At 34.9% G+C, this 19,860-nt stretch overlaps 1 protein-coding gene across 1 annotated transcript in view; it reads left to right on the top strand.

Annotated features, from left to right (window-relative positions):
- The window catches only part of SPAG16 (sperm associated antigen 16), a 1,202,663-nt gene that overhangs the window by 150,366 nt on the left and 1,032,437 nt on the right, over positions 1-19,860 (top strand). The gene's annotated exons all lie outside the window — the stretch shown is intronic.

Below are 19,860 nucleotides of genomic sequence, written 5' to 3'. Positions count from 1 at the left end.
CCCTTTTGTGTGTGTTTATATATGTCACACACATATACGTAAAATATACATACATATATGTATATGTATATATATGTGTATGTGTATAAATATACATATATATGTATAATGGGTTAGTATATTAAAATGTCAAAAAAGAATATGAACCTAAATAATTGGCTTAGATTTTATCTGAGGTGAGACTGTTTTCTAAACCTTATTTTACTAAAATTTCTCTCATTCCTTTTGATACTTTTGTCTTCTGTATCAATCACACATGTTTGAGCTGTGCCTGACAGTGAAGAGAGCATTTCTAATACTGGAAGTGGTGGGATCAGGGAGTGTGGAAATCAGGCGAAGAAAAATGTGGGAAGATATAATTTGAGGATACTGGACCTAGAGTTTAGTCCATGTTGATACTAGCCCAGCGTATGACTGGAGAGGATTGAGGGATTTGACAGATTTATCGGCATGGGTCGTGTACAGTTTCACCTCTGCAAGGCGTGGAGCGAGAGGTCTGTCAAGGGCTGCTCCTGAGTAGAATCCATGGTATTGATTGACCTCACAGGGGAGAGTGGGGAGCAGGGGCAGAACCAGCTCTGCTAGTTCTTTGAGTCTTGCTGCTGAAATGATTTGCATAGGTCCCAGATAAATGGCCAGGGGCATGATGGGAGCTGAAACGAACCTCCTCACTAGTTTCATCCATTTCCTTTGCAGTTTGTACAGGTCGCGTTTTCAGGGTAATAATATGCATGGACCTAGACTAGTGGCCAGAAGTTTTATAGCAATTTAAAAATATTTTTCAGACTATGTTTCAAATACGAGTTTAGCATGTGAGAGTCCTATTGACAGGAGGGAAGAAGTAGTTTTTAATAAAAACAGACTTAATGCCTAAAGCTGGGTGTATAGATGGTTATGGTTTCAATCACAGAAGAGCTGCAATGGTCCCCTCAGCTGAAAGCACTTAGACCTTCAAACAACTACAGGTGTTGAGCAAGCCTCTAAAGGTAAGAGAAACCTGCATAGGACAGTTTAGGACAGAGAAGAGCTCAGCCCAGTCCCTTAGCTATGAGGTCACAGTAATCCAGTGTCATCACCAGAGGTCATGGGTGGCTCTATAGGGGAGCCTACAGTGGGGTCAGATAGCAGAAGAGGGTTTGAACAGGGATGCAGCCTTAAGAACCCAAGGTGCCGTTGCCAGGAGGCAGATTTGACATCACAGGTATCACTAAGACTTATATATGGCTCTTCAAAGGTAGAGTATTAAGTATAGGGACTGAGCCTGGGATTGCATTGATGGACAGAACTCCTAGACCAGGAAACTCCTTCTACCAATACAAGTTGGCACCTCCCCTGTAGCTCGTAGTCCTAGAGAGCTGCCTAGAGTACTAAAAAGTTAAATGACTTACCCAGGATTGCACAACCAGTAGATGTCAGCAGTGGGACTGGAACCTGGGTCTTTCTAACTTTGAGGCCTCCTGGCTCTCACTGCAAAGATGTATCTTATTCAAAAGGAAAAGGGTGTGTAAAAGGTAGTGGGTGCAGGGTCAGGGAAGCATTATTTATTAAGAAAATAAACTCATATGAGGAAACCCTGGAACAAGACAGGGTGAAGACAGTTTTTGGGTATAGATCTATGGAGGCAGAAATAGCAGCAACCCTGTCACAGGGGTATATTTCAGACTCTGTGGCAGGGGCATGGTCTTCTGGGAGAAATAAGCATTTATAAGGATCCACACGTACAAAAATATTTATGGCAGCTCTTTTTGTGGTGACAAAGAATTGGAAATTGAGGGGATGCCCATCAATTGGGGAATTGCTGAACAAGTTGTGGTATGTGAATGTAATGGAAGACTGTTGTGCTATAAGAAATGATAAGCAGGATGACTTTAAAAAAAACAGACAAACTTGGAAAGACTTACATGAATTGATGCAGAGTGAAATGAGAAGAACCAGGAGAACACTGTACACAGTGATAGCCACATTATGGGGTGACTGACTTTGATAGACGTGGCTCTTCACAACAATGCAAGAATCTAAGATAACTCCAAAAGATTCATGATGGAAATTGCTTTCCACACCCACAGACCAAAATATGGAGTCAGAATGTAGATAGAAGCATACTATTCGCTTTCCTTTTCTTATGTTGCTTTGTTCTATTGCTTCATTCTCATGATTCCTCCCATTAATTCTAATTATTCTTACATCATGACTAATGGGAAAATGTGTTTAACATGAATGTATATGGAGAGGCTAAATCAGATTGTACACTGTCTGGGGTGGGGAAGAGGTGGGGAGGGGGAGAAAATTTAAAACTCAAAATCTTATGGAAGTGATTGTTAAAAACTAAAAATAAATATTTTAAATTAAAATAAAAAAAGAAATAAGCATTTATATATAGCCTCCTATGTGTCAGGCACTATGCTAAAAGCTTTACAATTATTATCTCATTTGAACCTCGCAATAACCCTGGGAGGTAGGTGCTAATATTAACTCCATTTTGCAAGTGAGGAAAATGAATCAGATAGAGATTAAGTGACTTGCATAGAGTTGAACAGCTAGTAAGTTTAAGAGGCAGGATTTGAACTCAGATCTCTCTGACTCCTGGCCCAATGCTTTAGCCACTGTGCCACCAGCTGAAAGTGAAAGAGAAGACAGAGAATTGGGGAAATATATCACAAGTCAGGCCTGGAATCATGATATAATAGTGACAAGGCCTTCCATTTTTCAGATTTTTCCTGCGGCTCTCTGTCTCTGCCCTAGAGGAAGAGCTAATAAATTATTATCTTGCTCCAAAGATAATTTCATTCTTCATAAGTTAGATGAGGTAATCTCCCATTCTAGATTTAATTCTTTTTAATAAGGAGGAACTGATTATTGAAGTAGACAGTGGTAAACTTGGGGAGAGGTAACTATTTCATTTTAGAATGTGTAATAGAGAAGTAGGAAAAAAAGCAAAACAAGCTAGGTATAGTCTGAAGGAGAGGCCATGTGTTATAGTGGGAAGAGAGTAGGCCTAGAAACCAGGAACCTACCTCTCTTTCTACTGGCTGTGTGACTCTAGGCAAGGCAGGGCAAGGTATTTATTCAGTCCTTCAGGGCTCTGTGAAATGGTCTTTAAGACCATTTGTTTAGTTGTTTTTCAGTCGTGTCTGACTCTCCGTTTCCTCATTTGGGGTTTTCTTGGCAAAGATCCTGGAATAATTTGCCATTTCCTTCCCCAGCTCATTTTCTAGATGAGGAACTGAGGCAGACAGGGTGGAGTGACTTGCCCAGGGTCACACAATATGCATCTGAGGCCAGATTTGAACTCAGGAAGATGAGTCTTGCTGACTCTGGGCCTGGTGCTCTAACTAGTGTCACCTAACAGACCACATGTAGAAGAAAGGTTGCAACCTGCATTGGTAGTTTTGTCACCCAGGTGTTCCCTATACCAGTGAAATCAGGCCCACTCCCTATCCTTCTAGCCTGATAAACTAAAAGTACAGGATTTTTAGAGAGGAAGTTTCAAAAAATTCACAGAAAAGATAGCTAGGATCACCTGGCCTAAAATTCAGCAGGAAATGTTTAACAAAATAAGTGAAAATACAATACAACATAGATAATGTTGATTTGTGGTTTTCTGAGCCACTGTACAGCCCACAGGGTTCTGTCTGTATTTAAATTTGACACCACCAGGGAGTGGTTTTAGAACTAGACTTGGAGTCAGGAAGACTTGGGTTTCAATTTTGTTTAAAATACTTAACTAGTTGTCGCAAGTCACTCCAACTCTCTGTGCCTCAGTTTCCTAATCTGTAAGATGAAGGAGTTGGATTTGATGACTTCTAATAGTTCCAACTCTAAATCTCTGAGCCTGGGAACAAACTAGTGGCTCTTATTGCTGGGCTGCTCCAGTAATTGAGCTGTGATGGAGTGGAGAGCTGGAGAAGGGCTGTGGGACCAGAGAGATCACAGGTTATGTCAGGTATAAAGATTATTCTAAAACAGTACTTAACTTGGACTTCTGGGAAAACCCCAGAACATATTATTCTCTGGTTACCAAACTTTACATAGTTTACATAGATTTTGTAAAGCACTGTACAAGGTCTTGCATGCTATTTTTTTTTAAACAAGATAGAGAGCTATTGGCTAGATGTGGTACAGTTAGGTGGATTTGAAACTTTTTGAGTGGGTATGCCCAGTCTTAATTTGACATATCATCATTAATGATCCAGTGGCAATTTGGAATACTATCTCTGATATCCACCAGGGGACTTTCTACTGTACTCGATGTTGTTACCTATGCCCATGGATCTAATCCTTATATTTTCCTCTCCTGGCATCAGGATTGGTTCTAAGATCTGTAATTGAGCTGCTTTTGCAGGTAGGGATTTAGTAGCCCCAAATGTGGGTATTGGATGAATGTGGAGGCAAGGAATCTTGGTCAATCCTTACAAAAACAAGAGAGCAGGGTCTGCAGACCAGAGGCCAGATCTGCTCTTAGACAGAGCCTGCCAGCTCTCAGTTTGATCTCTCTCCTAGTTATTGCTGAGGTAGTCCAGAGAATAATTTCCTTGACAGTGATTTGCTTTTGTTATCACACTTGAAATAAATGATGAATGATTAGAGAGCAGTTGAAGAACTATGAGTATTGTTTAATCTGTTTTTCAGTGTTTTAAATGGTAGAAAAGAACCCATGGTAGCACTGCGGAAGCTATGGCACCAGGAAAGAGCCTTAGACTGACAGGTTCATTTATCTGTTTATATTTTTTCTTCTCTCCTTCTATCTCTTTCTCTATCCCTACCTCTCACCAGTTTTTTTCTTTATCCTATTTCACTTTATCACCTGTTTACTAACTCTAATGGAGAAGTAGAAATTTTAGTTGTTGTAGCCAATCAGTAGTTTCATGTTTACTGTTTTCAATGTTAAAGGTGATGTGTATATATTTTATATTTTTTCAATTCTAAATTGTAATTTTCTAATTCTAATTTCAGCTGTTGATAATGGTGAAAATTATGCCTATGTTGTTGTATTAGTACATTTTGTACAACACATGGGTGCAATCACACAAATATTTGCTGTATACGTATTGTTGACTAAATATTCCCTTTATTATCTCTTTGTTCCTATTAAATATGGTTTTAATATATATTTTTGTGGGAATCAAAAACCTGGTTAGAAAAAGGTTATTATAATTAAACTTTTATTGATGTTATCAATGTGCAAATCATTTTACGGTAGACTTTAGACAAAATATTCCTGTTTCTACCATTGTGTATAATACCTTGACGGTAACTTTCCATCATACGGTTGTACCCTAAGAGCAGGGAAAATTCCACAGGTACATGATGACCAGTTGTTTCTTGACACCTAATGAGAAAAAGTACATCAGTAGGTTGATACAGTGAACTGAAGAGTTAATCAAGCGCATGGCCATTCCTTTGAAAAGCAAAGAGAGTTAGTTAGTTGAAAGACTTCACTTACAAGATTCTTCAGCAATAGAGTTATTAATAATAAGATGACTATGAAATTTAATGCCACTTGAATTTTAAATGAGAAATATTTTAATAACCTGTATTTGTAGAGAGTGAATTTCCTTGTTCAAGAATCAAAAGCATTTTAATTGAGTTTAAATTTGGATTAGTTAGGATGTCTCATAGGCTTTGCTCATGGCAACTGATCAGTAAACATGCAAACATTATCTTTGAAAATAGGCTACTAATTGAAACGGAGTTCACTATTTCTATACGGATTGCAGAGGTGACGGTTTTGTTTTGTTTTTGTACTTCTTGTTTCACTTCCAGGGAGGAAACTCCCTCCATCAGTATAGCATCTGTTTTGCAACCTAGAGTCTTAAAGAGTTTGTGGAACTCTGCAGAATAAAGTGTCCTGTTGCACGGGGTCACAGAGCTAGAATGAACCAAAGCAAGTCTGGGAACCAGCCTTTCCTAATTCCAAGGTTGGCTTCCTTTCTGCCACCCCCACCTTCTTTTTCTCTCTACCCAAGTGCACTCTTAAGAATTTGTGATGTTAGAATGTTTTTTTCCCCCCATATTGATAGTAGTCATTTGTAAGAGAAATGCTCAAAAAATACGTTTACAAGTATCCCAACAGCATATATTACAAAATGATTTTGAGTTTGTAAAGAATTCTCCTTGGAGCAAGCTTTTGAGATGGGCAGTGCAAATGCCATTTAATGGATCAGAAAACTGAAGATCAGAGAGGTTATAAATGATTTGTTTAAGGTGATTCAGCTTGTGGGTAGAGCCAGGACTCCAAACCCAGGTAGGTCTTCTTGCTCCAACATTAATTGATTTTTTTTCACTGTACCAGCTGCTTCCCACACCGAAACAGAAATAACTTCTCTGTAGTATTGTGCAAAGAAAGTTGTTGTACCAATTAATCATGAGCTTTAGACATTATAAGATTCTGACTTTTTAAAAATTATTAAATAAAGCTTAAATTATATTTGTCATAGTCATCTTATTAATGTATAACATTTCCTCTGTGTTCTTTGGGAATTAGTAACCTGTCTTTAGTATACATATAGGATAACTCTGAATTAATGAGATTAATAAATTAACCAAAATAGTACATTCCCTGACCACCAGAAACAAAGGGAATTTTCCAAACTTAGTTTACCTACAGCATGGAGTAGTGAACAAAGAGCTAGCTGACTTTGGAGTTAGGAAGATTTGGGGTCAAGTCCTTCTTCTGCCAAGATACTGGTGGTGAGACCTGATCTAATTGCCTCATGCAACTCTGTTAAGACTCTGTGTTGCAGAGAAAGTTCTGGGCTGCATCAAGAGAGGAAATTTCCTCATCTCATGTTTCCTATACCAATGAAATAATAGCATTGGTCTCATCATAACTCCCTTATGTCCCTGGGCCAAAGCAAGACAGACTAATGACATCAGAAAGTGTTAGCATTCATAGCAATGTGTGGCTAGCCTTTCATGGCAATCTTTCTTACATTTTGGGAATTTTTGTAAATTAATTATTAATGAGGAACCATAAACATTTAATTTTTGTATAGTCATGCATGCTTTGATGTAGTGTTGTAATAATAAAGATACAAATAGCATCTATAGTTCTAATAAGGCTCTTGTGCAATAGATGGCACTAAGGGGTTATAGACATTTATATAGTATAGAAGTAATATTCTTTTTTGGGTTTTTCTGCTATTCAATAAGGGGAATTAACTTCAACCATAATATTTTTTTCCCATATCTTCTATTGTAAAAGTCTAAAATTTCCATTTTGGTTAATTAATGATATGACTACAGTATCATGTAATTCATTAGTTTATTGGAAGAAAATTATGTTAGAAGATGGACTTCATAGTTTCCATTAGAAATTTGGAAAATAATTTTAATTGAAAATCTAAATACTTTATTGCTACACAATGAACACAAGAATAGTTTATTTAATAGGTTTGGTCATAAAAGTGAACCAGAAATAATTCATATTTTAATGGACTTATAGGGGAGTTTGAACTTAGAATAAATAGCTTATATAGATCTCCTTTTATTTATCTCTGTTTTCCAACATTCTTATGTCTTAGTTCATAGTTTTCCCTTCTTCCCATCATCATTAAATACATTAATTATTTAAGATGGAAAACACTATTGCAAGTTACATGTTGTATTCTTTCTAAATTGTTTTCAGGGACATTTCCCTTTTAAGCATTGGGAACAATAAGACAAGGAAGACTCATAAATGAATTATATTAATTTGTATATGCTAACTGAATTCCCATCGTGCATATAGAGACATATGCATATAAAGGTGAAGAGATTCCCAGCTTAATTTCATTGAGAAGAAAAGATAAACCTAATTTCTGCCATACCGCTGCCCAATTTTCCTAGCAATTTTTATCACATAGTGAATTCTTACCCCAATAGCTGGGATCTTTGGATTTAATGAACACTGTGCTACTAGATCTGTTCATTTCAGTATGTTTTATACCTAATCCATTCCACTGATCATCTCTGTTTTAAACCAGGACAAAATTGTTTTGAGAACTAATGCTTTGTATAAGAGTTTGAGATCTAGTATTCTCTAGGCTCCCTTGCTTCCCATTTTTTTTTATTACTTCCCTTGAGATTCTTGGTCCTTTGTTCCTCTATATCAATTTCATTATTATATTTTCTAGTTCTTTAGTAATACTTTGGTAGTTTGACGGGGACTTGTTTCACTTAACTAGGCCTGATTTCTTTCTTCCTTTTCCCTTCTTACCCTCTCCCAGTAGGTAGGGAAGGTAGGAGTGAGAAAAAATGCTTAATAACTGAAAAACATACAAATGTATTTTATCAAAAGACGAAAATAGCTTTCAGGACAAAGGAAGTGATAGTGCTGCTTTAATTTCTCTTTTACTCAAACTACATCTTGATATTGTGCTCAGTTCTGCGAGTACTTTAAGAAATTCATTGATAAACTGGAGAGTAGCCAGAGAAAGGAACTAGGAAGGCGAAGCTTCTCCTGAGCTCATCTCATCAGTACCATTGAATGACTTGGGAAGAAAAAAGCCCCAGGGACCAAAAATAGTTTTATTTAAGTAATTGGAAGGCTGTCAAATATAGTGCAATTAGATTTGTTTTATTTGGACTCGGGGAGCAGAATTAGGAATAGTGTGTAAGAGTTTCAAAGAGAAGAATTTAGATTTGAACTAATGGGGTGAGGGGAACTCATTTCCTTCAAATTAAAGCTTTCCCCAAATGGAATGGACTTCCTCGAAAGCTGGTGGATTTCCCTTCCTTGTTGATTTTCAAGTGTCTGGATGACTTGGCTGGATGAACAATTTTGAGGTGAGTTTTAAAGAAGATTCCTTGTCAAGCAGTGGAGCCTCCAAGATGACTACTCAGGTTTCTTCCAACCCTAGAATGCTGGGATTTTGATACTACCAAAAGGAGAGAAAACGTTAGTTGAGAATATTCCTTAGCAACAAATTGTTGTTTGTCTTTCATTCTCACGAGGGTGAAATGTCTACTTGTGCATGAATTGGATTTAAGTGAGGTAGAGTTTCATAAAGTCATAAGCCTCATTCTCTCCTCCAGAGTTATTGGAGTCCAGTGCTAAGACAAAAGTCAAGACAACTGGCGATAAGCCCCCTTAGCTATGAAACACTTTATTTTTGTTACCAGGGCATTATTACAAAATATGAAACAAATCACTTGATAAAATAAACTTTTCTCATGTTTTCTTACATCAAATATTTTTGGAGTTCAGTCAGAGTAATTTGACTCTTACTTGGCTATGAAATACCAACAAGTAGAGTAAAAGGCTTCTATGATTTGTCCTAAGATCTTTACTCTCTTCATTCAAACAGAATGACAGATGAGAAAAGATTCCAATATAATGGATCAGTGATTGATTTTATTAATAGTAGTTTTACCCCACTGGTTTAATACATGTTTAATGATGCCTTTGTCAGGGCTCTCTGTGCTACCATTTGCCCAAGCCAGCTTATATTTTCATTCAGAAGTATGACGTGGTCATAGGTGAATGTGTCAGTATTTCAACACATTAAAACAAAGGCTCAGTCAACATGTATCCCAAGAAATGGAATGTTTCTGGTCAACTTAGAATTAACTAGTAGTCTGTGCCTCTGGAGGCAATTAAATCTTTCTTTGATGCTTGAATATGTTATTCTGAGCATCAATTGTGATTTACAATAATGTGTATATGCACATTTGTATGTATGCCTGCATGCATGTTTTGTTCCTTGTAACTTGCCAGAAGTGAAATTTAAGTTAAAGAACAAGCCATAAATTTGTAAATTTTGTTTTGGTTTAGTTTTCCAAGAATTTTTTTTTGTCTGTTTATGTAAGTAAAGATGTTTGCTTGATGAAGTGTCATGTGACCAACAAAAGGGAAATCTAGATATTTTCCTCTGTCCCCACTAACTCTCAAAAGAAAAAAGAAAACAAAACAAAAGGAGGAATTGTGCACCAGAAGCAGAGCAATTAAAACAACAAGGTAATAACTCTATATGATAATAGAGAAGAATGCTGATCTCAGGACTCTCATTCAGCACCTTTCCCACCTTTCTCCATACTCCTTCAGCACTGATTCATACAAACTGATCCATATGATTATTCTTTGGGACCCACTCAGAACGTTATTCCCTGCTGTAATTTCACCTTGTGTTAACCACCTTTATCCTTCCTTCCACATTTTTTGTTGCAAAGGCAATGAACCACAATTATGCCTCTGCATGTGGAGGCGGAGGAAAGTAGAAGAGGGAAGGATGATGTTCTGTCGGGGCTAACTCTTCTTGATTATGGAACTCCAAGGCAGCAGAGCGGGCTCTTCCTTCCCCTGACCCTGCAAAAAGGGTCAGGCAACGCAGCCCTTCCAGAGGAAACTGGACCTGGGGGTGTGTGCAGGGCTACCCTGTGTCTGAAGGAATTAGGAATCAGACCCAGCATATTCTTTTCATGTGTGTATAACTCAAGTCAGGGCAAAATCTTTTTCCTGAACAATTAACCCTGAAGAAAGAAAGATAAACAGAAGCCCAATTCTAAATTTACTAATTATTCTTTATTATCATCAGTGATATTGATAATATTTATTTTATTTTATAATATAATAGTGATTATGATGATAATAGTAATAGTATTCAGATTTTTATATCAGAGTAATTTTCTCAGCGTATTGCATGTCCTTGCCATATAAACCTCCTTAGTAACAAAGAAAAGCAGTTAAGTAAAACCTACCAGCACTACCAGTGTATATGAGAGCATGTGCAGCACTATACATCTTTTGTTGCCCATGTTTTTATCCAGAAGAAAGTGTGTCTCATCCTTTGTATTCCAGGACCAAGATTTCTCATTCTCCATACTGGACAGCTTTTGGTCTGAAGCCTTGGAATATGATGCTCTGTAAACATGTGAACCTATTCTATGGGTAATAGTACTTTCACACTGTTAACCTTAGTAGAAGCCATCTGGAAGACTTGTTCATCCTGCAGCTTTTTTTCTGGTCAAGTCAGGTGTTTGTGCTGCTTTCCTTCTTGCTGAAATCTCAGGGGTGGAAGTAGAACTGTAGCCTCTCTGTAACAAGTGTAACCCGGGTTTACAAACTCTGGGACTCTTCTAAGCAGCTCTGGCACTGGCAAGCTAGATCTTGAGAAGGAGGCTTCTAGGCAGCCCTGACAGTCTGGGTTGTGGGGTGTATATTTTGTACTCGAATTTTTTTCAGGAAATAATTGCCTCATTACTGTGTTCCAAATATGAAGAATCAAAGCCTCATTTTATCCAAACCCTCACAGGAAGAAAGAATAATGATGAATTTATATTCATATACCTTTGGACACTGGGATGTGTTTAATATTTTTATCCCTTGCATTCAAGCATTAGTTCCTGCAAAGTTTTGGTGCTAAACATAAGTGAATTTTTCTACTAGATGACTTTGACCTATGTATGCCTTCACTTGAGCAATGATTTCCATTACCATCACTTTTATTTAATATAATTATAGAAATAACAATAAGTAATTTCTATTCTGTAGCAATAAGCCAAGAAAAAAATTGAGGAAATGAGCATAGGCAATAGGAAATAATTATTGCTATTTGCAGAAAACCTGATGGTTTGCTCAGCAAATTCTAGAGATTCAAATAAAGTTAACAGAAAACAGTTAAAAGCTTCAGTAAAGTAGCAAAATATAAGATAACCCCACAAAATTACTGGTCTTAACAAAACTTAGCAGGAAGAGTTGGAAAAAAAGAAATCCTGTTCAAAACAACTACAGAATACTGTTACAGAATGTGTAAAAGGCACATCTAGGACACATATGTATATAGTTCCATAACATTTTTGTGGAAATAAAGCAAATTTATTAATAATTAAAAAGATATTAATTGCTTATAACTGTGCCATTCCAATATAATAAAATTATTTCAGTTAACTAATAAATTTAGCAAGATAGTAATCAGATTACCAAAATGTCATTTTATAAATCTAGACAAAATGCTAACAAAATTCATATGGAGGAACAAAAGGCAAAAAATATCAAGTGATGGGGCAGCTAGGTGGCCCAGTGAATAAAGCTCTGGCCTTGGAGTCAAGAGGACCTGAGTTCAAATCTGGCCTCAGCTACATGACACTTACTAGCTGTGTGACAAGTATCACTTAACCCCAATTGCCTCACCAAAAAAGAAAAAAAAAAAAAAAGAATCTCAAGTGATATAATAAAAAAGAAATAAAAATTGAAAAAAATTTAATTAAGAATAAAGAGGGCCTAGCAGTATCTGATCTCAAATTATTATAAAATAGTAATTATCAAAATAATTTTATAATGTTTAAAAACTAGAAAATAATCTGTGGAATGTATTAGGTAAATAAGACCCAGATGTAATTAACCATAGTAGCATAATGTTTGATAAACCCAAGGACACCCATTACTGGGATAATAACTTTATATTTCTCAAAAACTGTTGGTAAAATTAGAAAGTAGTCTGAAATAAATTAAGAACAGCATGTCATTTTAAATACCAACATAAACTCCAAATAGTTTTGTTGTTCAGTCATATCTGACTCCTTATGACCCCATTTGGGGTTTTCTTGGCAAAGATACTGGAGTGGTTTACCATTTTCTTCTCCAACTCATTTTACAGATGAGGAAACTGAGGCAAACAGGGTTAAGTGACTTGCCCATAGTCACACAGCTAGTAAGTGTCTGAACTCAGGTCTTCCTGACTCCAGGCCCAGTGCTATATCTATTGTACCACCTAGCTGTTCTTCCAGATAGTTGTGTGACCTAAATATTTTAGGTCATGTCATACACACATACACAGACACACAGACACACAGACACAAACACACATACACACAGAGTAATGGATGCAGGAGGAAGATAACTTTTGCAGCTAATAGCTTAGAGAAGAATTCTTACTTAAGAGATAAAAATGATTACATAAAATTGAAAAGCTTCTGAATAGATGTAATAATAATAAGTATAACAATAATAAGTAATATTTATATAGAAATTCAAATTTTATAAAACACTTTGCATCTATTATTTCATTTGACCCCCTCACAACAACAAATAGTAGGTACTATTATTATCCCCATTTTATATAAAACTGAGGCAGATAGAGGTGAAGTGACTTACCCAGGGTCACACATTAAGTGTCTGAGGCAAGATTTGTACTTAAGTATTCATGATTCCAAGTCTACTCTGTTATATATAAATTTAGAATCATAATAGAAAATACAGGGGAAGTGGAAAATCATCACATCAAATTCCTCTGGTAAAGATTTAATATACAAAATGTCTAAATTATGATAATATAAAGCAATATGACCACCAATAGGTAAGTGGTCAAAGGTTAATTTTCAAATGAAGATACACTGTGTATCAACAACCATATAAATATTCTAAACAACCACTGCTAATAGAAATGCTAATTAAAACAACTCTGAGGTTCTCTCTCATACCCATCAGCATAAAGATGACCAAAGGGGAAAATATCAGTTTGTTGAGAGAATGTGGGAAGACAGGATCACTAATGCTCTTTGGTGGAGTTGTAAATTAATTCAACAATTCTGAAAAAAAGCAATTTCTAATTATTCCTGAAAATGTCACTAACCTGCATATTTCCTTTGAGCCAGCAACACTACTTTTAGACCTGGTTCCAAGGAGGACAAGGAGAGAGGGAAAGGTTGCACAAGTGCCAAAATATTTATAGCAACACTACACTTTGTGTCAAAGCAAGGAACTGGAAACAAAAATGATTGTTGTCAATTTGGGAATGACTGAACAAATTGTGGCATGTGAGTGTAATGGCATTTTATTGTACCATAACAATGTACAATATCAATATGGAAGATTCAGACAAACAGAAGAACACTTGTATGAAGTGATGTGGATGTAAATGAACAAACGTAGGGGAATAATTTTGTGATGACCCTGATAATAATAATGTGAGGGAAAATAATTTTGAAAGATCTCAGAACTTTGACCAAGGCAATGAATGATCATGACTTCAAAAGACTGATGATGAAATATGCCTCTCATTTCTTGGCAGAGATAAAGAATCAGACATTCATTCTAAGATGTGTCTGGCTAATTGGTTCATTTATTTTGCTTACTTATATCTGTATTTTACAAGGGAAGGTTTCTACTACTGATTAGGGAAAGGTGGGTTAGTGCTTGGTTAGTAATAGATATGAAAAAAGAATAAACATTAAAAAACTACACATGAATGTATAACTATATTAAATTTAATATTCTTGTTTTGTAGACTTCTCATGTGTTTCTACAACATTATTGGATTTTTATTGTTTTATTTCATTGTTTGACCGTTTCTGCATCATTACATTCAACTTCTGTCATTTTTTTATGAACAGGGTTTTAAATATATTTATTTATAATCATACACATTTATTATATGTAACACATAACATATTTATAGATTTTATATAGTAGATAATTATATTAATTTGAATATATTAACAATTATATATTTACCCCACTACATTGAAAGATGACAATTTCAAAGTATGCCAATTTCAAAAGCATATTATTAAAACTTTTAAACAAGGTTCATACCTATACACTAAAAGAAAAAGTACAAGTACTTCAAGTATCTTACCTAATATAAGGATCATTAAGTAAATCACCCCTTCTAATTCACAAGTGTACCAGAATTATACCCAATGCCTTGAACCATTTGAATACATTCCAAAATTCATTACTATTAGGATTTGGTTTATACAGTAAAAGATGTTATTTATTGTGAGGTGAAGTTTTTATGTGTTATTAAGTAAATGTTTTATTAGAACATTTTTGCCTTTGTAGCCTTTGGAAAAAATGGACAATATCACAAAATTTTCCATTGATATTTTCATTAGAATTAGTATCCTAAAGGAAAATTGAATTATTATGGTATTATGAATTTTATGGTAACCCCATCACTGATACGGATAATGATTTCTATTAATAATGATTTTGAAGTGAAACATATGGTTGCAGTAATTTAGACCACAAGAGGTAAAATTTGTTTGTGTATTTGGTTTCACTTGGAGCAATTGATTGCAATACCAATCAATAAAATTGGTTGACTGCACACATCTTGCAAATAGTTTTCAAAAATAATCAAAATTGCTTTGAAAGTCAGTTTTGGCCTGCCTTTCATCCTCTAAAGCCTGGAACTGATTTCTACTTTTCCTTTGCTATATCCACTTTATTAAGTGACTATGCCACTTGAGCTGTTTTTCTTTAGGTATTAAATTTTGGTATTGTATTATTGGCTTTTGTTGGATTGAAATAATCCATGATCATACAGGATGCTGGTATTGACACATTGAAGTTGGTGACGTTATTGCAGTATGTAAAATAGTATTTATTTTGCAGGACCATGGATTGATGATAGTAATTTTGTTGCAGGGAAAATTGCAGTGACCCTTCATAATCACATCTCTCTCCTTGGGAAGACTTAAAAGCTTAGAGACAGTAGTGTCTAAGTGGATTTGTTTTTGAGGTTAGATTACTTAATTAAAATAAATGGGAAACTATGTGTCTGAATTTGTCTTAAGTAGTTTAGAGGTCTGGTGACAGTAAACAAGGTACTGATTCCCTACTAATGACATGATCAATAATTGTTTCTACAACAATTATACCATGAAGTAGTCTAATTTTTCAAGTCTGTGGCAGGTTGCGTAAATGGTATTCATTTTTGTCAGACATTTTATTTAAGTTTGTGGTTGAACCTATAAGCATAATAGGTAAGTGGACCTTACCTTTCTGAACAAGTACTTTGGAAAACATAATTTATTCTTCAGAAATTTGCTAATTTTATTTATTGAATTAAATTATATCTCAATGATTCCTAAGAAGGCAGCACTCAGTTATAGTAGTAGCTTAGCTGTTGAGTGGGAGCAAAGTCTTTAGGTCAAATGGATGATTTATATGTTATAGTTACCAGTTGTACATCTGATTGATTATGATGCATAGTTCATTTTTGGTAGTTTAAATGATTAGCAACAGTGATAATAGCAAGAATAATGAAGTGTCACATCCTTTGACTGACTAATGGTGACACATTCTGTAAATGTTTCTGGGGAAAGATGACCAAAATATTTTTTTGTATCATAAAGACACTTCATAAATGTCCCTGATATATTCATTATGACTTATTAAACCCTGCGCTTAAATCTGTAATACACGATTAGTATTAAGGTCATAAACAAGGAAGACAAAGATATGAAACAACTTTATCATAGCTATGGATGACACATCTTGTCTCTAGTGATTCTCAGTGCTTTCCTACAAAAAGACTTAAACATAAGTGTTTTTAACTTCTGAATGACATGCAAGTTCAGTCTTTTGGGTGATAGACCATTCTGTAGTTGCATTTTTTACTCTTACCCACTTCCTTTCTCTTACCTATGTATCTCTTTTTGGTCAATACCTATGATTTTTCAGTGAAGAAGCTCCCTCTTCTAATTCACACTAACAACTCTTCTGCAATATTTTGTCTTAAAGAGTTGCTTGGGGGCACTGAGAGTTGAAGCAAGTGACTTTCTCAAGGTCACATGTCCAGTGTTTGTCCAAGGCAGGATTATCAGATCATCGGACCCTAGATCCAGTGCTGGAAGGATCTGGTGAATCCATCTAGTCTAACCTTTGCATTTTACATGTAAAGCAATTGAAACAGAGAGACTAAGTGGTTGGCCATGGTCGCACAGGTAGCAAGCCTCAGAGGTGAGCTTTGAACCATGATCCACCTTGTCTGTGGTTAATGCTCTTTCTACTATTCCATAGTGTGTCGCGTCGAGATCTTCCTGATTCAGAAGCTCACTAGGTATAATACTTTATTTTTTTGCCTTTCTGCTCTCATCAATGAACTTTAATTTTTATGCACAAGCCATAATTTTTGAAATGTTAAGAAAACCTTTCCCCCAGACTTGACACATCGCTCAACAATATCCAAAGTGAATTTTAATTAATTTATTTTTCTCTGTGTGTTTACATTTGTGCAGCAAAGGATCTGCTTAAATCAGCAGCAGTCTTGGGAGTTTGAACATCTTTAGTTCCTTGGACCTTAGAGAGTTTTGACTCTTTGCTAGTTGTCTCACAAGTCACTGAAAAAAAAAGCCTGTGCTTTTCTGAAAAGTAGGCGATTCTGAAGCCAACACCAGGCCAGGCTTAGTGTAGGGATCTTTGCAGGTTTACCAGAAAAATCTAGAGATTGCTTAGGATCCCAGCCCTTGGACTACCACAGGGATGACAACTGTTTGGGCTGCCATAGCCAGAGATGTTTGTTTAGAAGCAGGTGATTTGGGCACATTGCTGCATCATACTTCTGTTATGGCAGCCTGTGCAGTAGTTACTATAGAACTTTATAGATACTTGCATAGTCACAGAATCACAGAATTTGAGAGTTGGAAGGGACCTATGTGTCTGTCTAGTACGAACTATGCGTAGAAGGAAAAGACACTGTACCAATTCCCAGAAGTGATTGCAATCCTTTGCTTAAAGATCTGTGAGGAGGATAAAGCTACCATGGCTTAAAGATGCCACTTTTGGACAGCTGTAATTGTGAGAAAGTTTTTCCTGACTTCAAGCCTATTTAATTACACAAATGATTAATCATTTAATATTTAGATGAATTACAGATCAGATGTTATTATAATATAACTGTTCAATATGATGTGGGCAGTGTGATTTTAATGAGTTGGGAATATTTTAAAATTTGTATTTATTTAACTTTCTCCCTGATCTCCAGTTGTACATTTTCATGCCTAATGCCATCATTATTCCTAACAAGTTAAATTTTGAAATGTCTGCATTTTTTCTCATAAGGCAGCTGGTACATAGTTTATTCCTTTGACATTCAAGAACTCAGCACATTGTTTCATTTACATGATTATGTTTAAGAAAACATAAAAGTAGCTTATATATGATAAATTTTGTGCACTCTTTGAAATTACTTTTGGGAAAAATAGTTTCGGGGAATATGGTGCAAGATCATCCCAAAACATAATGTAGCAGAAAAAAAAGAAAAATAAAATCAAATGAACATTTTCATGTTCATGCTTCAAGATTAAGAAACTTCTCAATTGTGGGGGTCCTCTTTTTGGTTTATTTCTACAAAGTTATCGTGCATGATATTCATAGTTTTTTTTTTTTGCACAATGACACAAACTTCTCATCTTTTGATAGAACTTTAAACTATGTGATTAACTTTAATGTCAATGAAATAAGAGTAGACAGCTTAGAGAAGGGATTGAATTTCTCTGGGCTGGAATAAATTTCAAATGCCAGCTCTTTTGAAATATGGAAGAAAACCTAATACAATTTGCTAAGCTAGTTTGGGAGAAATACCATTGTCTCCAGATTTGGGAGTCATAGTAAAATAAAGTCAATCACTTAGTGTCCTCCTGAGCTACAGACCTGTATTTGGATGGTGTTTTTCATACTAGAAAAGTGAAGCTTAATTTAAGAAAGTAAATTATTAAACTCTTGGACTGAGAAGATTTTTACACAGTTATTTTTGTTGTCTTATTTCTTATCAATTCTGAAGCACTTTGACAAACATTGTATCTACCTACAATCAACCTTTCTGAATAGATTTGCTTCATTTTACGTCTTCATCTGGATATATCTATTCCTTTCTAACATTACAATACATTGTAAATTTAAATTTTTCTAGTACCAAGTCAAAACCATTCCAGTTCATTCTTTTCAAGTGTTAACAGTATTCTATTTCCTCTGGAGTTTTATTTTCATTCCACTGTCTTCTTTGATAGATACAAAGCAATGGGTTGAAGAGATATAATATAGGGGAACCTCTTTCCTGCAAATAATGATAATAATGTTTGGTAACTTTATTGTCCCTTAAAAGATTTGCATATATAAAACTTTAATTTTGAGTTGTTGTTTAGATCATCAAGCAGACTTAGTTAAATATTTATACATAAACTGATACATAAACTGAGAGGTAAAGGAGGAAATGTTTTCTTCAGAAAAATTGATAAAATGTATATACATGATTTAGAAGTGTTGATTATGTAGTAGCCTAAATATCATGTATGATAATATTTAAAAATACACTGTAGCAGCAATAATATGAAATTTTACATCACTTAATTTCATAATGTGTAACAATGGGAAAGAATACAATTGAAAAAACCCACACTAAGCATTTAAAAGTTAATAAGTAATGTAAGAATGCACTCACATACTATTAAATGTAGGAAGTATATAATAGGTATGTTTGACTTTAAGAACATTTGTTATATGGAATTTAAAGTGTTCAGATAAATGGGCAAATTATTTGCTCTACAAAAATAACTGAATTGAAGATTTTTAAAGTAATGTCACCCAGTTGCATGTAAAGTGTAATTTCATTTACATCAAGTTGATTTAGGTATATTTAGGATTACACCTGTTTCATAAATTATTATATACCAAAATTCTAGTATTGTATTTGTTAATTATAGACATTTATACAGAATTTTAAAATTTGTTAAAATACTTTACTTATATTATCTTATTTGAGCCTCGCAGCAACCTGATAATTAGATATGCTCATTTTTCATAGGAGAAAACTAAGGCTAGGTTGGATCATTTTCCAGTAGTATTTAATATGAAACCACATTTGTGGCTTACATGTTGGGGAAATGTTTCACGTGTAGCTATTATTTAATTTTCTCCATACAGTTCTTGATGCTTGGATACTTTTCAATAAAAAGCATCTTAAATGATTTTGGTATCTTTGATATTCTTAAAGAAAACAGATTGAAATTGTAAAAATAAAGGAACAAATTTTCTAAGAGGTGTAAAATGACACTACATTTTTTCACCATGAAGGCAATGGTAAAACTTTGTTAAGAGTTGTCTTTACATATAACCTGTGAACCATGATTGTAGAACTTAATTTAAGAAATAAATAT

Source organism: Phascolarctos cinereus, unplaced genomic scaffold, assembly GCF_003287225.1.
Source record: "Phascolarctos cinereus isolate Bilbo 61053 unplaced genomic scaffold, phaCin_HiC Scaffold_7;HRSCAF=346, whole genome shotgun sequence".
In the NCBI taxonomy this organism is placed as follows: domain Eukaryota; kingdom Metazoa; phylum Chordata; class Mammalia; order Diprotodontia; family Phascolarctidae; genus Phascolarctos; species Phascolarctos cinereus.
Note: the sequence above shows the minus strand (reverse complement) of the source record. Positions and strands in the feature narration are given on the sequence as shown.